The sequence below is a fragment of the Triticum urartu genome, chromosome 5A (assembly GCF_056163025.1).
Source record: "Triticum urartu cultivar PI428250 chromosome 5A, HENAU_Tu73, whole genome shotgun sequence".
In the NCBI taxonomy this organism is placed as follows: domain Eukaryota; kingdom Viridiplantae; phylum Streptophyta; class Magnoliopsida; order Poales; family Poaceae; genus Triticum; species Triticum urartu.
The window spans coordinates 430,425,922-430,448,667 of record NC_141877.1 but is presented as its reverse complement, the minus strand read 5'-3'; the positions used below and the strand labels follow the sequence as shown (position 1 = coordinate 430,448,667).

The 22,746-nt window shown below is 48.7% G+C and overlaps 1 pseudogene; it reads right to left on the bottom strand.

The window, feature by feature from the left end:
* Positions 1-1,357: 1,357 nt before the first annotated feature.
* Positions 1,358-2,466, bottom strand: LOC147971760 (uncharacterized; annotated as a pseudogene).
* Between the last annotated feature and the right edge of the window lie 20,280 nt (positions 2,467-22,746).

Sequence of the window (22,746 nt, the reverse complement as noted above, 5' to 3'; positions counted from 1 at the left end):
ACATGTACGACAGGATGATACAACCTGGAAGAAAGTAGTCTCTCGTCAGCCAGTCGTGGTCTCTGATTCTGTCTTGATGAAATGTCGCGCGACCAACTTGAGATTCCGGACGCTTCTTCTTCTTTCCGGTGGATGCTATCCATTAAGCGACCATCAATATAACCGCATCTTCTTCTGCATCCAACATTTCGTTCTCAGAATTGGAGCTCAAATTTGAGGATGGATCATCAAAAAACATGAGCTCCGCCATCAGATCTATCTATACATAATGTGAATCTTATGTCATCCACATGAATTTACGAGCCGCTAAATAAATTTATGAAAAAATGCTGGGAAAATATACGTCCATGCAGTGGTGGTGGAAGGGGTGACGATAGGAAGAAGGCGCGGATAATGGTACACTACACCGGGGGGTGTCCGACCTCCGGGGAATAAGGTCATCAGGGCCCGACTATAGCCTTAGGCCCCTCGCCCCGACGGCAGTCCTCCTCTGGAAGGTTCTAGCAGCCCACACTTTGCAAGGAAAAATGTCACTCCGCCACCAAAGGCTTTGTGAGGAGGCGCCCTCCAACAATGGCGAAGGAAGGAGGTATGGTGGTGGAGACCGGTGACGCACTGCGGCGATCGAGCAGAGAGGAGGCGTGAGATGGGATGGTGGAGACCGGTGGCTAGAGTTTCACTCCCGGGTCGCTCGTGGGGTGCAACACGAGAGTCGTTTCTGCGTCCCCCTGTTTTTTTCGCGAATACGCAAAAGTGCGTACCATTTCATTGATAGGAAGGAGAGTACAGGAGAGGTGGGGGAGGGTTGCAGCTCAAGCCTTGTACGCTAGAGGCAAGGCATGGAGCCGCAGAGCAATAGTGACGGGGTGCTCGGCCCAATACAAAGAGGGCCTATGCTATCAAAGCGCCAAGACCATGCACTCCTGCCTGAGCCCACGTGCGGGCCTCTTCCTGGATCGATGAGAAGAGTCGCGAGGGGGAGGGGTTCTCATCGTTGAAGACGCAGCTGTTGCGGTAACGCCAAATAGACCATGCCGTGAGCACCGCCAGCGTGGTAAGGCCCTTGCAGTGTCCGGAAGGGGATCTCCTGATTGTGGCCGAGCACCAGGGAAGGAAGGCTTCGTTGCCAGAAGGGGGGGGGAGAAGTAGCACGGGCCCAAGCAAGAACATCATGCCAAATTTGACGGGAGAAAGGGCATATGATGATGATGTGCTGCATGGTCTCCTCGGCCTGGTCACACAGGGCACATCGATCATTGTGCAGCAGGCCATGTCGCGCAAGTCTAGCAGACGTCCAGCAACGGTCGAGGTCCGCGAGCCAAGTGAACATCTTGACGCGGAGGGGAGCCCAACATCTTCAGGTGAGGTGCCAGAATGGCGCAGAAGTGGATCCGGAGTAGAGTGCTCGATAGCAGGATTTGGACGAGTACTTGGCGTTGGCAGTCCATCGCCAGAGGAGGCGGTCCGGGCTGGTGGAGAGGGTGGTGTACCGGAGCAATCTCCAGAGGCGGACGCAATCAGTCAGGGAGGTGGGGGTGAGGGCGCCGTGTAGATCAGTGATCCAGCGACGGTCCTGAAGGGCGTCGGTGACAGTGCGCTTCCGCAGGTGCCATGGAACCAGGGGGAGAAGGGACGGAGCAAGATCTGAGATGGTGTGACCGTTGAGCCAGTGGTCGGTCCAGAAAAGGCATGATTGGCCGTCGCCGACGGCCCATAATGTGGAGGCCCTGAAGATGGCAGAGACATCGTGGTCACTCGGGAGGTGGAGATGCACCCAAGGCTTGGAGGGATCCGTGCGCTGTAACTAGAGCCACCGGACTCGCATGGCAATGCCCTGGCGGTGGAGGTCCTGGATGCCAAGTCCGCCGAGCTCGAGAGGCCGGCAAACACGTTGCCAATTGACGGGACCATGGCCGTGGCGGGTTTCCTTTCTGCCGTACCACAGGAACTCGCGGATGGTGTGGTTGATCTACTTGAGAATCGGCGGGCAGATGGCGATGGCCACCATAATGTGAGAAGGGATCGCGCAGAGGACATGACGAACCAGAGCGAGGCGCTCACCGCGGGAGAGAAGGGCAGCACGCCAGGTGGACGGCTTCCTCGCGAGCCTCTCGACGATAGGTTGCAGGGAGGATGCCGAGGGTTTCTGAACCGACAATGGGATGCCCAAGTAGGTGATAGGAAAGTCGAGGACAGCACAGGCGAGCTCGGTATTGATGCACGCGAGCTCCGACTCACCGCAGCGGATGTGCGTAGCCGAGCATTTTGCGAAGTTGGTGCGGAGCCCGGAAGCCACACCAAAGACGCGCAACAGCTCGCGGATGACTCGCAGGTCGTGGCTGGAAGGGTGGCAGAATATGACCACGTCGTCGGAGAATAGGGATATGCTCGAGGCGGCATGGCGGGCTGTGAGGCGCTGGAGCAGGCCACGCTGGTGGGCGTGCAGCAACAGGGAGTTGAGGACATCGATGGCCATCGTGAAGAGCATGGGAGATATCGGATCACCCTGACGCAGGCCGCATGCGAGGGCGATCGGGGGGCCGGGGGATCCATTGATGAGGATCTGCGTGCTGGCGGTGGAGAGGAGAATGGCGATCCATTCGATCCAGCGGCGTCCGAAGCCAAGATGCCGAAGGACGTCGATGAGGAAGGGCCAAGAGAGCGTGTTGAACGCGCGTGCGAGGTCGAGCTTGAGGAGGACACGGGGTAGCCGAAGATTTTGAAGCTGGCGGGTGATGACCCACAAGTATAGGGGATCTATCGTAGTCCTTTAGATAAGTAAGAGTGTCGAACCCAACGAGGAGCAGAAGGAAATGATAAGCGGTTTCCAGCAAGGTATTCTCTGCAAGTACTGAAACAAGTGGTAACAAATAGTTTTGTGATAGGATAATTTGTAACGAGCAACAAGTAACAAAAGTAAATAAAGTGCAGCAAGGTGGCCCAATCCTTTTTGTAGCAAAGGACAAGCCTGGACAAACTCTTATATAGAGAAAAACGCTCCCGAGGACACATGGGAATATCGTCAAGCTAGTTTTCATCACGTTCGTATGATTCGCGTTCGGTACTTTGATAATTTGTTATGTGGGTGGACCGGTGCTTGGGTACTGCCTTACTTGGACAAGCATCCCACTTATGATTAACCTCTATTGCAAGCATCCGCAACTACAACAAAAGTATTAAGGTAAACCTAACCATATCGCGAAACATATGGATCCAAATCAGCCCCTTACGAAGCAACGCATAAACTAGGGTTTAAGCTTCTGTCACTCTAGCAACCCATCATCTACTTATTACTCCCCAATGCCTTCCTCTAGGCCCAAATAATGGTGAAGTGTCATGTAGTCGACGTTCACATAACACCACTAGAGGAGAGACAACATACATCTCATCAAAATATCGAACGAATACCAAATTCACATGACTACTAATAGCAAGACTTCTCCCATGTCCTCAGGAACAAACGTAACTACTCACAAAGCATAATCATGTTCATAATCAGAGGGGTATTAATATGCATATAGGATCTGAACATATGATCTTCCACCAAATAAACCAACTAGCATCAACTACAAGGAGTAATTAACACTACTAGCAACCTACTAGTACCAATCCCGGACTTGGAAAGAAGAATTGGATACAAAAGATGAACTAGGGTTTTGAGAGGAGATGGTGCTGATGAAGATGTTGATGGAGATTGCCCTCTCCCGATGAGAGGAGCATTGGTGATGACGATGGCGATGATTTCCCCCTCCCGGAGGGAAGTTTCCCCGGCAGAACAGCTTCGCCAGAGCCCTAGATTGGTTCTGCCAAGGTTCCGCCTCGTGGCGGCGGAGTTTCGTCCGAGAAAATGGCTTCTGATTTTTTCCCATTGAAAGACTTCATATAGCAGAAGATGGCCACCGGAGGGCCACCAGGGGGCCCACGAGGTAGGGGGGCGCGCCCAGGGGGGTAGGGCGCGCCCCCACCCTCATGGGCAGGGTGTGGCCCCCCTGGTGAACTTCTTCCGCTGAGTATCTTTTATATATTCTGAAAACGTCTTCCGTGAAGTTTCAGGACTTTTGGAGTTGTGCAGAATATGTCTCTAATATTTGCTCCTTTTCCAGCCTAGAACCCCAGCTGCCGGCATTCTCCCTCTTTATGTAAACCTTGTAAAATAAGAGAGAATAGGCATAAGTATTGTGACATAATGTGTAATAACAACTCATAATGCAATAAATATCGATATAAAAGCATGATGAAAAATGGACGTATCAGCGGGCGGTCTGTTGGACCAACATGAAGTTATCGTGCACGCATCGGCCTGCAATGAAAGCGCTCTGGTTCGCGGACACGAGCTGTCCCAGCCGTGGGGCGAGCCGGAGGGAGAGGACCTTTGCGATGAGCTTGGCCACAAGGTGGAGCAGGCTGATGGGGCGGTAATCCGAGAGGGCGGAGGCTTCTTGCCTTTTGGGCAGGAGGGTGATTAGAGCTTCGTTGATGCGCTGCATGCTACGCCCGTTCATGGAGTGGAACTTGTCAAAAACTGCGCAAATGTCGGCCTTGACGATGTCCCAACATGCCACAAGAAATTCAGATGTGAAGCCGCCAGGTCCCGGAGCCTTGCCGCGGGGAAGCGCGCGAGCAGCTCGTAGGATCTCCTCCTCGGAAAAAGGAAGCTCGAGGTCAGTGAGGTCAAAAGATCTGTCGTCGAACTGATCAAGATCAAGGGAGAATTCGCGTGGCGGGGAGGAACCGAAGAGCGAGGAGAAGTGGTCGAAAGCGGCCTCGGCCATGCCCTGCTCGTCATGTACCGTTGTGTCGTTAACCCGAAGGGAGTGGATGGCGTTCTTTTGGCGCCGGTGCGCGGCATGGATTTTGAAGAATGTTGTGTTCATCTCACCCTCCTTGAGCCAGGAGAAACGCACGCGCTCGCGAGCAATGGATCTTTCGAGAGAAGCAAGCCCGAGGTAGGTGCGCTTGAGGTTGTTGCGGAGCCAGGATTCGGACTGGGATAGAGGGCGGTAATCCTGTGCAGCGTCGAGACGGGCCGTGAGCTCTCTGGATATCATGGGCTGCAGAGCGACGTGGCCGGTGGTGCATGCGCCCCAGCTCTGGAGACGGCGCGTGGTTAGCTTCAGGCAGGGGTAGACGCGCCGGAAGGGATCAGGGTCGTCGACGCCGGCCCATGCATCCGCCACAGCGGCGTGAAAGCCATCGAGCTTGATACAAAAACGTTCAAAGTGGAACCATTTTGGGCCAGCGTGTTGCGACGAGCAGTCCAAGAATAGAGGGCAGTGATCTGAGACGGTCGTGGCAAGGCACCGAAGAAGGCAGTGCGGCTGTGAAGTGTCCCAGTCGAAGGTGCAGAGAAACCGATCGTTACGCACAAGGGTGGGGGAGTCGCGCTGTTGGGAAACGTAGTAATTTCAAAAAAAATCTACGCGCATGCAAGATCATGGTGATGCATAGCAACGAGAGGGGAGAGTGTGTCCACGCAACCTACTAGTACCAATCCCAGACTTGGAGACAAGAATTGGATACAAGAGATGAACTAGGGTTTTGAGAGGAGATGGTGGTGATGAAGATGTTGATGGAGATTGCCCTCTCCCGATGAGAGGAGCATTGGTGATGACTATGGCGATGATTTCCCCCTCCTGAAGGGAAGTTTTCCCGACAGAACAGCTCCGCCAGAGCCCTAGATTGGTTCCGCCTTGTGGCGGCGGAGTTTCGTCCGAGAAGATGGCTTCTGATTTTTTCCCATCGAAAGACTTCGTATAGCAGAAGATGGCCACTGGAGGGCCACCAGGGGGCCCACGAGGTAGGGGGCATGCCCAGGGAGTAGGGCGCGCCCCCCACCCTCGTGGGCAGGGTGTGGCCCCCCTGGTGAACTTCTTCCGCTGAGTATTTTTTATATATTCTGAAAACGTCTTCCGTGAAGTTTCAGGACTTTGGGAGCTGTGCAGAATAGGTCACTAATATTTGCTCCTTTTCCAGCCCAGAATCCCAGCTGCCGACATTCTCCCTCTTTATGTAAACCTTGTAAAATAAGAGAGAATAGGCATAAGTATTGTGACATAATGTGTAATAACAGCCCATAATGCAATAGATATCGATATAAAATCATGATGCAAAATGAACGTATCAACTCCCCCAAGCTTATACCTCGCTTGTCCTCAAGCGAAAGCCGAAATTGAAAAATATGTCCACATGTTTAGATATAGAGGTGTCGATAAAAATAAAAATACGGACATGAGGGCATCATGATCATTCTTAGAACATCAACTTATATAGTTCTTGTCATATGATTTCTTATGCTAGAGTAATGATTCAATCACAATTTCATGTATGAATCGTAAACTTCATTGAAAACTAACAAACTATAATCTCAGTCATTGGAGCAATTGCAATTTATCATAACATAGGAAAGAGTCAATATATAAGAGCTTTTCAGCAAGTCCACATACTCAACTATCATATACTCTTTCACAATTGCTGACACTCACGCAATACTTATGGGTATGGAGTTTTAATTGGACACAAAGAAAGATAGGGGCTTATAGTTTTGCCTCCCAACATTTTACCTCAAGGGTAATGTCAACAATAATAGTTCATGAAAACTCACATCCAATTAGCCATATATACTAGGATCTTTCCAACATATTGTGCTTGCCAAAGGATAAATTGTAAAAAGGAAGGGTGAAGATCACCATGACTCTTATGCAAGGTAGGAGATAAAAGTAAAAGATAGGCCCTTCACAGAGGGAAGCAGAGGTTGTCATGCGCTTTTATGGTTGGATGCACAAAATCTTAATGCGAAGGAACGTCACTTTATATTGCCACTTGTGTTATGGACCTTTATTATGCAGTATGTCGCTTTTATTTCTTCCATATCACACGATCGTATAAAGCTTATTTTCTCCCACACTAATAAGTCATACATATTTAGAGAGCAATTTTTTATTGCTTGCACCGATGACAACTTACTTGGAGGATCTTACTCAATCCATAGGTAGGTATGGTGGACTCTCATGGCAAGACTGGTTTATGGGTATTTGGAAGCACAAGTAGTATCTCTACTTGGTGCGATGAATTTGGCTAGCATGAGGGGGAAAGGCAAGCTCAACCATGTTGGATGATCCACGACAATATAATTTATCTTAGATGTAAGAAAACATAACCCATTACGTTGTCTTCCTTGTCCAATGTCAACTCTTTAGCATGTCATATTTTAATGAGTGCTCACAATCATAAAAGATGTCCAAGATAGTATATTTATATGTGAAGACCTCTCTTTCTTTATTACTTCCTATTAATTGCAACGATGAACAAAACTATGCTTGTCAACTCTCAACAACTTTTATTCATCATACTTTTTCTATGTGAGCTCATTACTCTCCATAAGATTCACATGATCTCTTTGTTTCTTTTTATTTCTTTCTCTTTTCTTTTATTCCCTTAGGATCATGGCAAAATAATCAAGCCCTTGACTCAACACTAATCTTTATTATATAGCTCACGGACTCGATTACATAGAGGAATTATAAAGCAAAACTCAAAACTAGATCATGCCATAAACTTTATTCTACTAGATCAAGATAATACCAAAAGGATCAAACTAAGGAAAACGGTAAAGATAAAAGTGATGGTGATACGATACCGGGGCACTCCCCCAAGCTTGGCAGTTGCCAAGGGGAGTGCCCATACAAGATACTCAATTCTTCTTTGTTGGTGGAGAAGGTGATGGTTTTGTTGATGGCGTAGGCTTGTCGTCCTTCTTCCAAGGCATAGGCTCACCATCATAGAAGGATGATCGAGTCTCCGGAAACCTCAAATCTGCAGCCAAACTCATCCTCTTGAATCTATATTCATACTCACAGTTTTGATTTTGCAGGTCATAGATCTGGGCTTGGAGGTGCTCGTTTTTTTCATGAAGCTTGAAGATGGCCTCCCCAATGTCCTTGACGTCCAGCTTGTGGTTGTTGGTGAACTCCGTGATCATAATGTGATTGGAATCGAGTCCACGCTCCACCATCTCCTGACACTTGAAAACTTCTTGCTCCAATGCCTCGAGTCTTGCCTCCGTGCTTCCGGTCTTCCTTGGTCCCTCAGCATCGCGGATGTGCAACAACCCCTCACGCATCTCAATGGTTTGAGGGTGTTGCAGCACTTCTGCGAGGTAGGGGTTGATGACCTTCTCGAAGAACTGGTCCTTGGGGGCGCTTGAAGACGACATGACGACCTGGATATGTCAAAAAAACAGTTTGAAACAAAAACAGGAGATTTTTGCGTGATACGAGAGTCAAAACCTCCGGGAGATTATATAATGAATTTTTACCGACCAAAATATGTGTCGTGTACGAAAACAGAGTCCGGAAAGCGCACGAGGTGCCCACAAGGTAGGGGGGCGCGCCCTCCACCCTCGTGGAGACCTCGTGTACTTCCTGGACTGCTTCTTATTTTTCTATTTTTCTAAATATTCCAAAATGGAGAAATATTGCCTTAAAAACTGTTTTGGAGTCGGTTTACTTACCGTACCACATACCTATTCCTTTTCGGAGTTTGAAGCGTTTCGGAAAGTGTCCCTTATGTATTCCTCCGGGGTTATGGTTTCAATAACATTGGTTTCAACATTTATGGGATTACCTGAGATATAATGTTTGATTCTTTGACCGTTCACCACCTTCGGATTTGTGCCTTCGAAGTTGTTGATTTTTATGGCACCGGAACGATAGACCTCCTCGATAACGTAAGGACCTTCCCATTTAGAGAGAAGTTTTCATGCAAAAAATCTTAAACGAGAGTTGTATAGCAATACATAATCACCTACATTAAACTCACGCTTTTGTATCCTTTTATCATGCCATCTTTTAACTTTTTCTTTAAACAACTTGGCATTTTCGTAGGCTTGGGTTGTCCATTCATTGAGTGAGCTAATATCAAATAACCTCTTCTCACCGGCAAGTTTAAAATCATAATTGAGCTCTTTAATAGCCCAATAAGCCTTATGTTCTAGTTTGAGAGGTAAGCGACATGCTTTTCCATAAACCATTTTATACGGAGACATACCCATAGGATTTTATATGCAGTTCTATAGGCCCATAATGCATCATCAAGTTTCTTGGACCAATTCTTTCTAGGCCTATTAACAGTATTTTGCAAAATTAATTTGAGCTCTCTATTACTCAATTCTACTTGACCACTAGACTGAGGGTGATAAGGAGATGCAATTCTATGATTAACATCATATTTAGCAAGCATTTTATGGAAAGCACCATGAATAAAATGTGAACCACCATCAGTCATTAAATATCTAGGGACTCCAAATCTTGGAAAAATAACTTCTTTAAGCATTTTAATAGAAGTGTTATGATCATCACTACTGGTTGGAATAGCTTCTACCCACTTAGTAACGTAATCAACATCAACTAAAATATATATGTGTATATCCATTAGAGGAAGGAAAAGGTCCCATATAGTCAAAGCCCCAAACATCAAATGGTTCAATAACGAGTGAATAGTTCATAGGCATTTCTTGACGTCTACTAATATTACCAATTCTTTGACATTCATCACAAGATAAGACAAACTTACGAGCATCCTTGAAGAGAGTAGGCCAATAAAAACCAGATTGCAATACCTTATGTGCAGTTCTATCTCCACCATGGTGTCCTCCATAAGCTTCGGAGTGACACTTGCGTAGGATCTGTTCCTGTTCATGCTCAGGTACACAACGTCTAATAACACCATCTACTCCTTCTTTATAAAGATGTGGGTCATCCCAAAAGTAATGCCTCAAATCATAGAAGGACTTTTTCTTTTGCTGGTATGTGAAACTAGGTGGTATAAACTTAGCAACAATGTAATTAGCATAATCAACATACCATGGAGTAGTATGAGAAGCATTTATGACATTTAATTGCTCATCAGGAAAGCTATCATCAATAGGTAGTGGGTCATCAAGCACATGTTCTAACCTAGACAAGTTGTCTACAACGGGGTTCTCAGCTCCTTTTCTATCAACAATATGTAAATCAAATTCTTGAAGCAAGAGAACCCATCTAATAAGTCTAGGTTTAGCATCTTTCTTTTCCATAAGATATTTACACTACAAAAAAAGACACATCCGTGACATTTTGGGCCGAACGAATTTTTTTCTGTCATACATATGACACTTCTATGACGATAATTGTGACAAAACCCAGTATCATCATAGATGTGGTGGGATCCTACTTCTATGACAAAAATCATGACAGAAAATGGGCTTTTCGTCCTGGGCGGGCCGGAGATGCAGCTGCATGACATTCTTTGGGCCGTCCATGACGGAAAAAACCGTGGTAAAGCGAGGGGGAGGAAAATTTCAGGGAGTTCCCGGTTACGGTGGGAGGTCGGGGGCCGAGCGATGCGCGCTTCTCTCGTACACGTACGCGCGTGTGTGCGAGGCGTTAGCTCTAACTGAACCCGAGCGAGGCGTTGGGCTCTAACTGAACCCGAGCGATTGCACTACAGGCTACGCGTTACTGAACCCGAGCGATCGATCATGGCTGTTAATTGAACCCGATCGAGCGATTCCTTCGCTACTGCTGCTAACTGAAGCCGATCGACGCTGCCTCTGGATGAACAGTGAGCGTTGCGGGGAGGGGGGGTGGATGAACAGTTCCCGGTGGGGGTGGATGAACAGGACCCCGTGGTGTTGCCTCTGGATGAACAGGACCCCGATCGATCGAGCCGGTTGGGGCTGGATGAACAGGACCCCGTGGAGGGCTGGATGAACAGGACCACCCCATGGAGGGCAGGATGAACAGTAGACGGTGAAGGGCAGGATGAACAGTAGCCCGTGGAGGGGTGGTTGAACAGGAGCCCGTGGAGAGGGCTGGTTGAACAGTAGCCTGTGGAGTAGCGCGCGGTGGAGGCTGGATGAACATGAGCCCGTGGATGAACAGTCGCAAGTGGAGGCTGGAGGAGGTCGACGGTGGATGAACAGTAGCTCGTGGTGGCTGGAGGGGGTCGATGGTGGAGATGAACAGTATCTCGTGGAGTCCCGTTTTGCGGTACGCCACACCCCTCCCGATGAACAGGACTCCCGTTTCGACCGTAGCGCTCCAACACAAGTCTGTTTCGTCCGTTTTGCGGTACGCCACACCCCTCCCGATCAACAGGACCCCCGTTTCGACCGTAGGAGGTCCGTTTCCTCCGTTTTGCGGTACGCCAGACCCCTCCCGATGAACATGATCCCGTTTCGAACGTGGCCGGTCAAACACAAGGCCGTTTCCTCCGTTTTGCGGTACGCCAGGCCTCATTTCCATCGCCTGTTCCGTCCAAGCCCTCCCGATGAACACGACCATGCATTCCGTTCCGACCCAGCCGGTTGGCTCCCACACGTTTCGTTGCCTCCCCATGAACATGATGCATTCCGTTGCCTCCCCATGAACACGACGACGACGCTGTTTCTCCGTTCTGACCCAGCCATGTACACGAGCCCTGGCCGTACGTATGCACGAGTAGGCGTTCGAGACCCCTCCCGTATGTACACATACGTGGCCGTATTTTCTTTCTTGCACCCTGGCCGCTGTACGTACGTGTACATGCTACGTGCACGCCTCTACTACGACACGTGCGTGCCTCTACATCGACTAGTATGTACGTACACGTTCGCGACCAGAATGATAACGCTACGTATGCTTCGACCAGGTGGGTCCCGACTGTCAGGCACTTCCTTGCGTGCGAAGATGTAGCTGGTGGGTCCCAGCAGTCAGGGGCAAACATTTTTTTTGTGAAATACGGTGGCCCGTCCGGTGGGTCCCCGCTGTCAGGTGGAGGAATAATTATTTTGCACGTAATAAGGAGGCACTTCCTTGCTGCGGCCGTGGACCCAGCTGTCAGCCTCTCCACGTACAGTCGACGTCCGATGGAAGCCGTTCCTTGACCATGTTGACCACGCCGCGCCGAGAGCACCAGGGCGGTGGACGACGGCGAGGCCTAGGAAGGGGACGACGTGGAGCCGGGGAAGACGCGGCAGTGGATGCACACACGTAGAGGAGTACGAGGGTTCACTGGTTCGCTGCGGTGTGAGGCTGCCGTCGCCGCAGAATAACAGGGGGTGTGGGTGAGTAGAGGGATGGCCTGGCCATCGGTGGGAGTAGTAGGGGACAGTGAGGCCTCCGCCGCATCGCAGCCGGCCACGGGAGGCAGGAGCACGAGGCACGACCGGCGCTGGTTTGGGTGGCTGGAGCAAGAAGACCAGAGGTTGAAGAAGCACTACGGCCGTTGGATGGACATCGTACGGTCACTGGAGCTAGAATCGTGCATATTGACTAAGTTGACAAAGCCTTCCGTCCCCGTCAACTTAGTAGGCCCACAAGTCAGCCTCCCACCAAGGTGGGTCCCAGCTAGCAGGGGGTATTCATTTTTTTGTGCGTAATAAGGAGGCACTTCCAGTGGGTCCGAGATGACAACAGGGGGAACGTTTTTTTTCGCGAAATACGGTGGCCCGTCGGGTGGGTCCCAGCAGTCAGGGGCAAACGTTTTTTTTTGCGATATACTGGTGGGCGTCTGGTGGGTCCCTGCTGTCAGGTGGAGGAATAATTATTTTCCGTGTAATAAGGAGGCACTACCTTGCGGCTGCCATGGACCCAGCTATTAGCCTCTCCACGTACAATATTCTTCCGATGGAATTCGGTCGTTGACCACATTGACCATGCCGCGCCGACAACACCACGGCAGTGGACGACGACGAGGCCTAGGAAGGGGACGACGCGGAGCCGGGGAAGACGCGGCAGTGGATGCCCACACGGAGAGGAGTGTGAGGGTTCACTGGTTCGGCTGCGCTGTCGTCACCGCAGAATAACAGGGGGTGTGGGTGAGTGGAGTGGAGGGATGGCCTGGCCAGCGGTGGGAGTAGTATGGGGGCGGTGAGGCCTCCGCGGCAGCACAGCCGGCCACGGGAGGCAGGAGTAGGCGGCACGACCGGCGCTGCTTTGGGCGGCTGGAGCAAGAAGACCAGAGGTTGAAGAAGCACTATGGCCGTTGGATGGACATCGTACGGTCAGTCGAGCTAGAATCATGCATATTGACTAAGTTGACAAAGCCCTTCGTCCCCGTCAACTTAGTAGGCCCACTATACTGGGTCCCAGCTAGCAGGGGGAGTATTCATTTTTTTGTGCGTAATAAGGAGGCACTTCCTTGCGTGCGAAGATATAGCTGGTGGGTCCGAGCTGTCAGCGGCGGTAATGTTTTTTTCGTGAAATACAGAGGCCGTTTCGGTGGGTCCCAGATTTTAGGTGGAGGAAATCATTATTTTGCGCGTAATAAGGAGGCATTTCCTTGCGTGCGGCCGTGGACCCAGCTGTCAGCCTCTCCACGTACAGTCCACTTCAGATGCATGTCGGTCGTTGACCAACGCTGACCACGCCACGCCGAGAGCACCAGGGCGGTGGACGACGGCGAGGCCTAGGAAGGGAACGACACGGGGGCAGGGAAGACTCGGCCGTTGTTTTTGTTTCCCACACGGAGGGGAGTCCGACTGTACGAGGGTTTACTGGTTCGTCTACCGTCGCCGAAGAATAACAGCAGGTGTGGGTGAGTAGAGGGATGGCTAGGCCAGCGATGGGAGTACGGTGGGGCGGTGAGGCCTGCGCGGCAGCACAGCCGGCCGCGGGGAGGAGGGAGCAGGCAGTCCCGCCGGCGCTTATTTGAGTGGCTGGAGCAGGAAGAGCAGAGATTGAAGAAGCACGACGGCCGTTGGATGGACATCCAACAGTATACATGCCATCTGTGGAAAGCCTGAAATCTGTGGAAAACAGCATACAACCCATCTGCCATTATTTCAAATAATTTACAGCCCATTTGCTAATTCTTACGGGTTTTTTTGGAGCCCATATTCTTTATGTTAGCATTACATCCCATATTGTGGCCACGGTTAAAAAATTATACGAAATTTTGCATATGTCGGTGCGGTCTGAACTGTTTTTAATCCCGAAATTTCGAGTCACATTCAGACTGATTTTAAAAATAAATGTATATCAATATAAAATCAAGTAAATTGTCCACGCATAAAAATCAATGCAATTTAAAATCTCGAAATGAAAAAAAAGATATTTGAAAATAATTGCCGGTTTGATGTGTTTTAAAAATGTACAACCCATTTCTCATTACTGATAGGCCATTTTCTCAGCCAGCCGAATGAAGCTCTCATCGTCTTGAAAGATTTGCAGCCCAACAGGCCTGATAAAGCGACTTACTTGACAAATCAAAAAAGAACTGGGCTAGCCATTTTCAGAAAAAAAACTACTGGGCTGGTCTGTGGTAAACATAAAAGAAAAGGTTGTCTAGACAGGCCAGAGTGTCCCGCACAGCCCAATTGACACCCTGCTTCCGTCTCAAAAACAAATTAGATAAATGCCACTCCAATTATGGCGATTCATAAAAATGCCACTGCAATTTCCAAACTTTGAAAAATGCCACTTCAATTTTTGCAAACTTTAAAAAACGCCACTGCATTTTGCAAACTTTGAAAAACGCCACTCCAGACTTCAAAAAATGCCACTAGAAATGGCATGAAATGGCGTTTTTCAAAGTTTGGAAATTGCAGTGGCATTTCTCGGATACACCAGATTTGGAGTGGCATTTATCAAATTAACCCAAAACAAAAATAACTGGGCGAGCTGCTGGATCCCTGGTGTCAGCCGCTCGTTGTGCAATTCTCTCGTTTATTGACTATGTTGACAATGGCATGGGACCCAGATGTCAGAAATCCACTAGGAGGAGCCATTTTTTGATTGGCTTGAAATAAGGAGGCACTTGCTTGCGTACTGCTATGACCTTGGCGGGTCCCTGCTGTCATCCTCTCCACGTACAATCATCTCCTGATTGTGTACGCGTCAACTTGCTAGGCCCACAAGTCAGCCTCTAAACCATGGAGGACAAATACAACCCATTTTCTCTGCGTACAGTACCAGTTAGTCGTGCTTCAAAACTGATCGGCATGCCATTAAAAAAATAAAGGTCGATAACTAATGCGGCACCTCGGGCCAACGTGGCCAGATCGCATTTTGCACGAGAAATTACACACCATGTCTCGTTGACATGTGGTCCCATTCCAACATATCAGTGAGACGACGGCGATTAGTAGGAGTATTTCCGAACGGACATGTAGGCCGGGGCACCTCTTCGTGAACCGTGGCAAACTCGCAACCGTCCACCGACTCTTCGCCTTTCCCTCTCGATTTGGAACTGCTGTCGCACGCTCTTTCTCTCCCTCCTCCATTTTCCTTCAGCCCTTCACCCTTTCTTCTGCCATTGTTCGATCGTCTTCTCCATGGAGGGAACAGGCCGGAAACGACCCCGTTATTCTTGCCCCGATCTGAAAGATGACGTGGTGGAGGAACTCATTGATCGGTGCGACGTCATCACCTCGGCTAGCATGGCAGGTTCGTTCAAGCCCATTCTCGACTCAACTAATAACATCATTACAAAGAACCCAAGAGTCAAGGAGCGGTTTGATCTCCCCTATCTTCTTGGCCGTGACCCTGATGACTGGCGCCGGCACGACGGAGGCCTCGCCCTGTGCCAGTTGATGCCGCTTGATAATGATACGTATGATGTTAAGATGCCATCACTTGAGGGAAAGGCTTGGGTGGGCGCAAATGGAGATTGGGTTGTTTACATTGGGTCCAACTGTGAGTGGGAACTTGTGAATGTGTACACTCGTCACCGGGTTCCACTTCCAAAAATCTCAGCACACTGCCCAGAGGTTGAGCACACCGGTAATGTACGCACGTTCAAATACGATCATGATGACTGTCTTCTACGGAAGATAGCAATTTGTCAAGTTGCCAACCGCTCTTGGAATCACAACAACTATCAAGTTGTTGCTATCTTCAACAAGCTTGTTGCCGTCCTTTGTGGTTCGGCTCGATGGATATTGCTCAAAAACCAGTTTCTGTACACGGATGAGTACTGTGATGCAATTCAATACGAGGGCCTTGTGTTTGCTGCCACCACTCATGGCACTGTTTTTGCATGGCATCCTAGTAGTTTCGGTACGTTTGTCTTCCACCATAATTATAATTGTTTCATCCACATGCATGCGGGTTAGCAAGTTTCCCTTTACTAATTAACCTTCTTCTTGTGTTTCCAAGGTCCTGTGAACATCCCACCACCTATACTTGCAAATTTTTATAACCAAGGGGGAGATGCCGATGGTGATGATCACGAGCAGCGCCCATATACTCTGTGGCGCCTGGCAACTAATTCCGATGGATCACCTCTTCTTGTGTGTATACAGCCCACTGATGATGTTACTGCTAAGGAAGCAGGTGTCTCCCATGGTCGCACTCTCCAGACCTATTCCAACACCCGTTGCATGGTATTCGGGATGGATACTAGTGTGCTAGCGCCAAGTCCTTCTCCCTGGCACAGAATTGATAGTCTTGGAGAAAACTCACTCTTCCTTGGACAAAACTATCCGATGATGGTGAAAGGCGATCCAACTGTTGTTGACACATTTATGAGAAGCAACTGTGTCTATACCTCGGACATTTGGGTGGTTCCCTACCCTGGTACAGATATAGTAGGCCGCTTCAGCCTGGATGATTAGTCCTGCGTTGGTCTCCAGATCGACAACGGATGGCCCGTCCCAGAGAATCACTTGTGGTTCAAAGCAAGCGTTTCCAACGCCGCGGAATGGTTGAGTTGAAGTTCATTTCATGGCTTGTTATTTGTTGTGTGGTGAAAACTTTAGTATTTATAATGTATCCTCGTTGTCGATGTGGGTTGATGACCTGTTGTATGTAATAAAATGATATGCCTGTGATAAACTTACTAAATTTATGAATGGCTTTCGAGTCGCTTCTTTGAGTGAGTGGTGCGACGAGGCAAAAAAATATTTTCTGAATACATAAATGTACGTGCATTGCAACAGGTTATCGGATGAGGCCAATCAACAATAGTAGTACACTATTTGTACTAGCTTCACATGCTTCACGCGTCGGGCGGGTGTTTTTACTGTAGCCATATGTTAATGTGTTCGTTGTACGTAACCAGCACCTCGAATCCTCGATACTAGTATACTATATAGTAGTAGGAGTAAGTAGTAGGAGTAGTAGGGTGGCATGGGCCAGAACAAGCATTCACGTCCAGGAGTACGGCACACGCCACCACCACGACATCCATCTGACACCATATTATTTCTTGGAGTCCGTGCTAGAGCAATCTCTTCAACCTCGTCGTTTCTCTAACTTCAGCCATCGCGCGACGGGCGAGGTGGGGGTTTGCCGATAGTCGGTTTCCTTAACTGCGGTCCCACTTGTAAGGCCAACTCCAACGCACGACCCCAAACGCACCTCCGTTTTGCATGAACTCCAACGATAATTTTGACTAGAAAAGCAAGACCAAAGAAAACAAGAACCACAAGAATACATTTTACTACTCCTGTAAGTTGGATTAGTGCCTTCTCGATGCATTCATTATTGATCTGCGGAGGCTCGATCTTGCGTCTGTGCTAGCTAAAAGTGATAGAACATCTACTAAATTGCGCTCTATCAATATATGGATGTACTCTTCTTCCCAATACAAAAACTTGCATCCATTCTACTCCCTCCGTTGCACAATACATGCCTTTGATTTGTCAAAATATATATGTATCTAGACATGTCTTAGTATATAGGTACATCCATTTTTGGACAAATGGAAGTCAAGTATTTTGGAACGGAGGGAGTACACAATAAATTTTTTAAGTTAGCACAACTAGTCTAATCCGAGAGCAGAACCGAAGATTTGGTCGGGTTCTTCCTCCTTTTGCCGACACGTGGGACATCCAGCATCCAGGTCGTGTCATGAAAGAAAATAGAGTGGTAGTTGAAGCCACAAGATGTGCATCTTGGGTTAAACTGTAAATAGAATCTTACTACTCTTGAGTAACTCCAAAAGCGGCCACCGAAGATCTTTATTGGATTTGTTTTTCATCACCAGCACGTCGAGGTGAAAGATGTGCAGGTTCAGTGGGTCCTCTTGCATTTTTACTGACATGTCGGGCCGCATGTGAGCAAACAGACGATGGGCTCCACGCGTCCGCTGGCTGGCTGAGAAGAGAGATAGAGGAGGGCTGAGCACGGACTGCAGGAAATTTGTTCTACGTACCTCGATATAGGCTCAATATAGTGGGGTGGCATGGGCCATAACTAGCATTCACGTCTAGCAGTACGGCATGCACCACCCACACGAGTCCCATCCGACACCAATTTTTTTGGAGTCCGTGCTACATCCATCTCTTCTCCCTCCTGTTTTCTCAGCCATCGCGTGGTGGGCGGGGTGGGGGTTTGCCGATAGTCGGTTTGCTCAACTGCGGTCCCACTTGTATGTGAAAATGCAACACCGCACGCATTCCCGCTTGAGCGGCGTGCCGGACCAACCGTGTGGGGGTGCGACGCGAACACGGCAGGCTTTTCCTTTTGAACTCGTAACTTGTAAAATTTGGTTCTGCTCCATGGCGCAACCGATAGATAGAAAATAACGATTTTGCCTAGAGTAATGAGAAGTTTGGTTCTGGCGCCGTTCATGGATGGAGTACGTACAAAAATTATGAAGTTGATGCGAAAGGTAAGATAATTACTGTAGTATCATATACTACTACATGGATTTGACAGAAAGCTAAAAATACATACGGATCCATCAACGTTCAACGACATCCTCACGCCCTAGTACGCCGGGTCACCAACCGACGTGTGAGGAGCAGCGGTGTTGGCGGCGAGCTCAACGTGCTTCTGAACAGTGCCGTCCAAGGTTGCCCTGCGCTCCAAGAAGGTCAGCGTCCTATCGTCCTCCTCTTGCATGTAGTAGTCCTTGTGGACGATATGCGCGTAGACGTGGGTGATTATGTCGATGGTGTCTTGCTTTTCTACATGTACTGTACTACTACGGAGTGCATGCATGTGTGTACCCGGGGTGGAAACACTGCATGCATGTGTGTACGCATTATTCCCTCTAGTAATAGACGCCATGCTATAACTACCAATGCTATTTTTCAGGCCGATCGCTAGTCGCCTTAGTCCCACATATTTTTTTCTTTTTTCTGAAGCGCGCTGTATAAACAGTGACGGTTGGAGTAGTACATGAGCGGATTCAAAGAAGAGCGTATTGATGGTTGCTTCTTCAGAGCAACTTACAGTGGGAAAGGTGGGGCTTATGATTTGACTGCTCATTACTCACTATTAATGCGGCGCAACGACCGGGTCGAGTCTCCCATGCGGTTGTGCACTACCCCCTCGGTTCTTAAATATACTCCGGAGTATTTGTCTTTCTAGAGATTTCAACGAGTGACTACTCAAATATTTGTCTTTTTAGAGATTTCAAATGGACTGGCACATACAGATGTATATAGACATATTTTAGAGTGTAGATTCACTCATTTTGCTCCGTATGTAGTCACTTGTTGAAATCTCTGTTAAGACGAATAGAATATTTAGGAACGGAGGGAGTACACATATGAAGCAAAATGAGTGAATCTACACTAAAATATGCCCGTTTGAAATATGTAAAAAGACAAATATTTAGGAACGAAGGAGTATAATTTTGTGCATGTCACATGGACCCGGATGATGAAGAGGCTTCTGGCAATGCTATCAAGCTTCCATCATTTGTTTACATAATTGACGTACTATACAAATAATTTTCCAGCAATTGTACAATGGTGTGAGCTTTCAGCTTTTGTCTCGCGTGTCTTGCCATCGATGCTCTTTCGGAAACAATAAAAAACTAACTTCTTTGCTAATGCATGTCAATTATTAGCAGATCAGAGCTAATAATTACATCACAACTGAAGACAAAGTTGTGAGAAGGTGTTAAATTAAAATTGATCCATGCTTTCATTGACAGCAACGTCCCCCCAATTAACTATAGAGGTACAATGGCTGGTATATGTGTGGAGGAGGAGAGAGGCCTACCTCATGTATTAAGGAGATCGATCTGCCTCATGTATTAAGGGAGATCGATCGGCATCCATGCATATGTGCAGGACATGAATAAGGTTGGGAGAGAGACAGAGCTAGAGTGTTGGAGGGGTTGGTAGTGGAGTTGCTTCTAACAAATGCTGGGATAGGCTTGCTAGACAAACGGAGGGCACGCCCGCAATATCAATAAGAGAGGAGATGGCTGCTTGTTGTCTGTGCACGTGCGTGTGAGAGACGGGTCAGGAGGCATGCACGAATGATGAGGGGGGACGATGTGGCTGTGGTAAGCAGACGTAACTACATAGGAAGATCAATCGCCCTTTATAAGAGAAAGGAGAGACATAACTTGTGAGGTACGTCGATCGATGGGGGGGGGGTAGTTAAAGTCGATCTAGGTATATGTTGGGAGATCGATCGGTATACATGCATGTGTGTGTTAGAACAAATGAGGCACGAGGAGAAGGATAGAGAGAGAGGGATGCATGTAGGAGGTGGTACGAGAGGCATACTATATCGAGGGGGAGGAGTGTGCGAGTACGAGAACGATGAAAAGAGTGGTGGGAGTGAGGCATGGATGGTGACGAGAGAAGAGGGGAAGCTTGTGTTTGTGCTAGGCACACCTGGTTAGAGAGGCATATCGATCGATGTGTGCCGTAAAGAAGGAGCCGGGGGGCCTACACACACCGTGGGTGAACGACCTAAAGTGAAAAGACGAATTTGCGCGATGGAGCTAGAGAATGCTGAGGGAGGGTGAGAGGGATGCGGGCGTGTGCATGCACAAGAGAAAGTTGGCGCTAGCTACAAAGATAAGATGGTTATGTGGGTGTAAAAGATGAATAGAGATCATATATACTTCATTATAAAAAGCGAATTCGGATATTTGAAGAATTTATCATAGTGTTTCAAACCGACGGATGTGTGAATATATATAACGGTGATACACATGGTGTGGTTATGAACATGGTATACTACATTTAATATATTTTATCTCTACTCTTATAAAAAACGGAGTTGTTGATGATGGTGTGCCTGCCATCCTGCATTATAGGCCGTCTGATTTATATCTGGCAGATAACAAGGAAACTATGATGGTTGAAGTTGGCAACAATCATGACTATAGATTCTTATTGAAATAGAGAAACGAATTCAAATTTAGTTCGAGTTGCAGCGGTAGTATAGACATTTGGAATGCACTAAAATGTTGCTATGAGTAGGTTACATGCATTATACAGCAAGCGAAAAAAAATTAATCGGACATAACATGGATTCATACTCCCTCCTTCCATCTATATAGGGCGTAATGAGATTTTTAAGACCACCTTTGACTATTGACAAGATTAATAGTACATGACATGCACAATGTGAAAATTATATCACTGAAAGAACCTTTCACAGATGAATTCAATGGTGTGCTTTGTGTAAGTTGCATGTCATATATCATTGCTCTAATATTTGGTCAAAGTTAGCATCGAAAAACGCATTAGGCCCTATATAGATGGAAGGAGGGAGTAGCTTTGAATAGCATTTGTATAGTAAAACGGGGCAAGACTCTCTCTTTGTGTGGTGCGAATAGTTTTATTTTTTCGTTTTCTTTTTGGTTGAGGGAAGTGCGAATTGATTTGATACGTACAAGTACGATATTACTACACGTTAGGTTTGTCCCTAAAATTCAACCCGCGTCTTGTTATATCCCAAATATTCAGATATCGTGCTCCCAAAACTGGCACCTTTACAACCTGCGCCTTGCTATCCCAAAATTACAACGCGCGCGAAAACTCCCTCCAGCTGCCAAATCCCGACATGCGAAATCCCCCTTCTAACCCTGAGCCGAAAGGGCCGCTAGTTCAAATCGGTGGGGGGGGTACTTTTGTAACACACCCTACATTTTGGACAAGCGCGTTCCTAAGTCATGCTTTACCCCCTCCCATCGCCCCCTTTTCGCCATTCGAAATCCCAGGCCGCCATAACCTCTCTGCTCCAGCCGCGAAACCCCACCCTCCTCCGTCTGCCATGTCACCGCTGCCCAGCCGGAGCCTCTTCCCCGACGACATCGTCCACCGCAACAGCTCGACGTCCCTCGTCCACCTCCCCGGATGAGGATCCGTCGTCCATCTCGCCGTCCCGCCGGTTCAGCCGCCCCGTCCTCCACGTCCAAGGAGCTGCTCCGGCGATCGCCTCGTCTATCGCGGCTGCTCCATCCCCACAGCGCCGCCTTAACCTGCTCCACCAGAACCGCAACATCCTCACCGACTCCTCGGACGAAGCCGAGGCCTACTCGGTGCCACCAAAGAGGTTGTACACTCATCGCATCGCACCTTCTCCTTAACTCGACCAACCGGCGCCGACGGTGCTCCATCCCGCACCCCCATGGAGCGGCTACCTTGAAGCCGGCGCCGCGGGCGACATCTCCATGGCGGCTCTCCCCCAGTGCGAGGCCCCTTCGACGGCGGCGTCCATACCAGCCGGATCTGCTGCTGCTGCTCCGACTCTCGCTCGATCGCTCGCTCGCCCAGCTGCTGCTGCTGCTCTCCCCCTCGCTCATGCTGCTGCTCTGCTCCGATTAAGCCACACTTCAGTCGACTGAATCGACTTTTGGGTCAGTCAATTTTCAGGGGTTGGTGGGTAACGGTGTCCTGGACTAGGGGGTACTCATCATGTCGTCTCCCGATCAGTTGGATTGGGCCGAGGACCCCCATGGCCGTATACTCATGGGCCAGTTCGGACAACTGCCACATACATGGAAGATTCCACAAGACTTGGTGATCAAGACAAGGATTCCTCCCCACCGGCGTATTCGGCTAGGAATCTTGTTATCCTAGGCCTC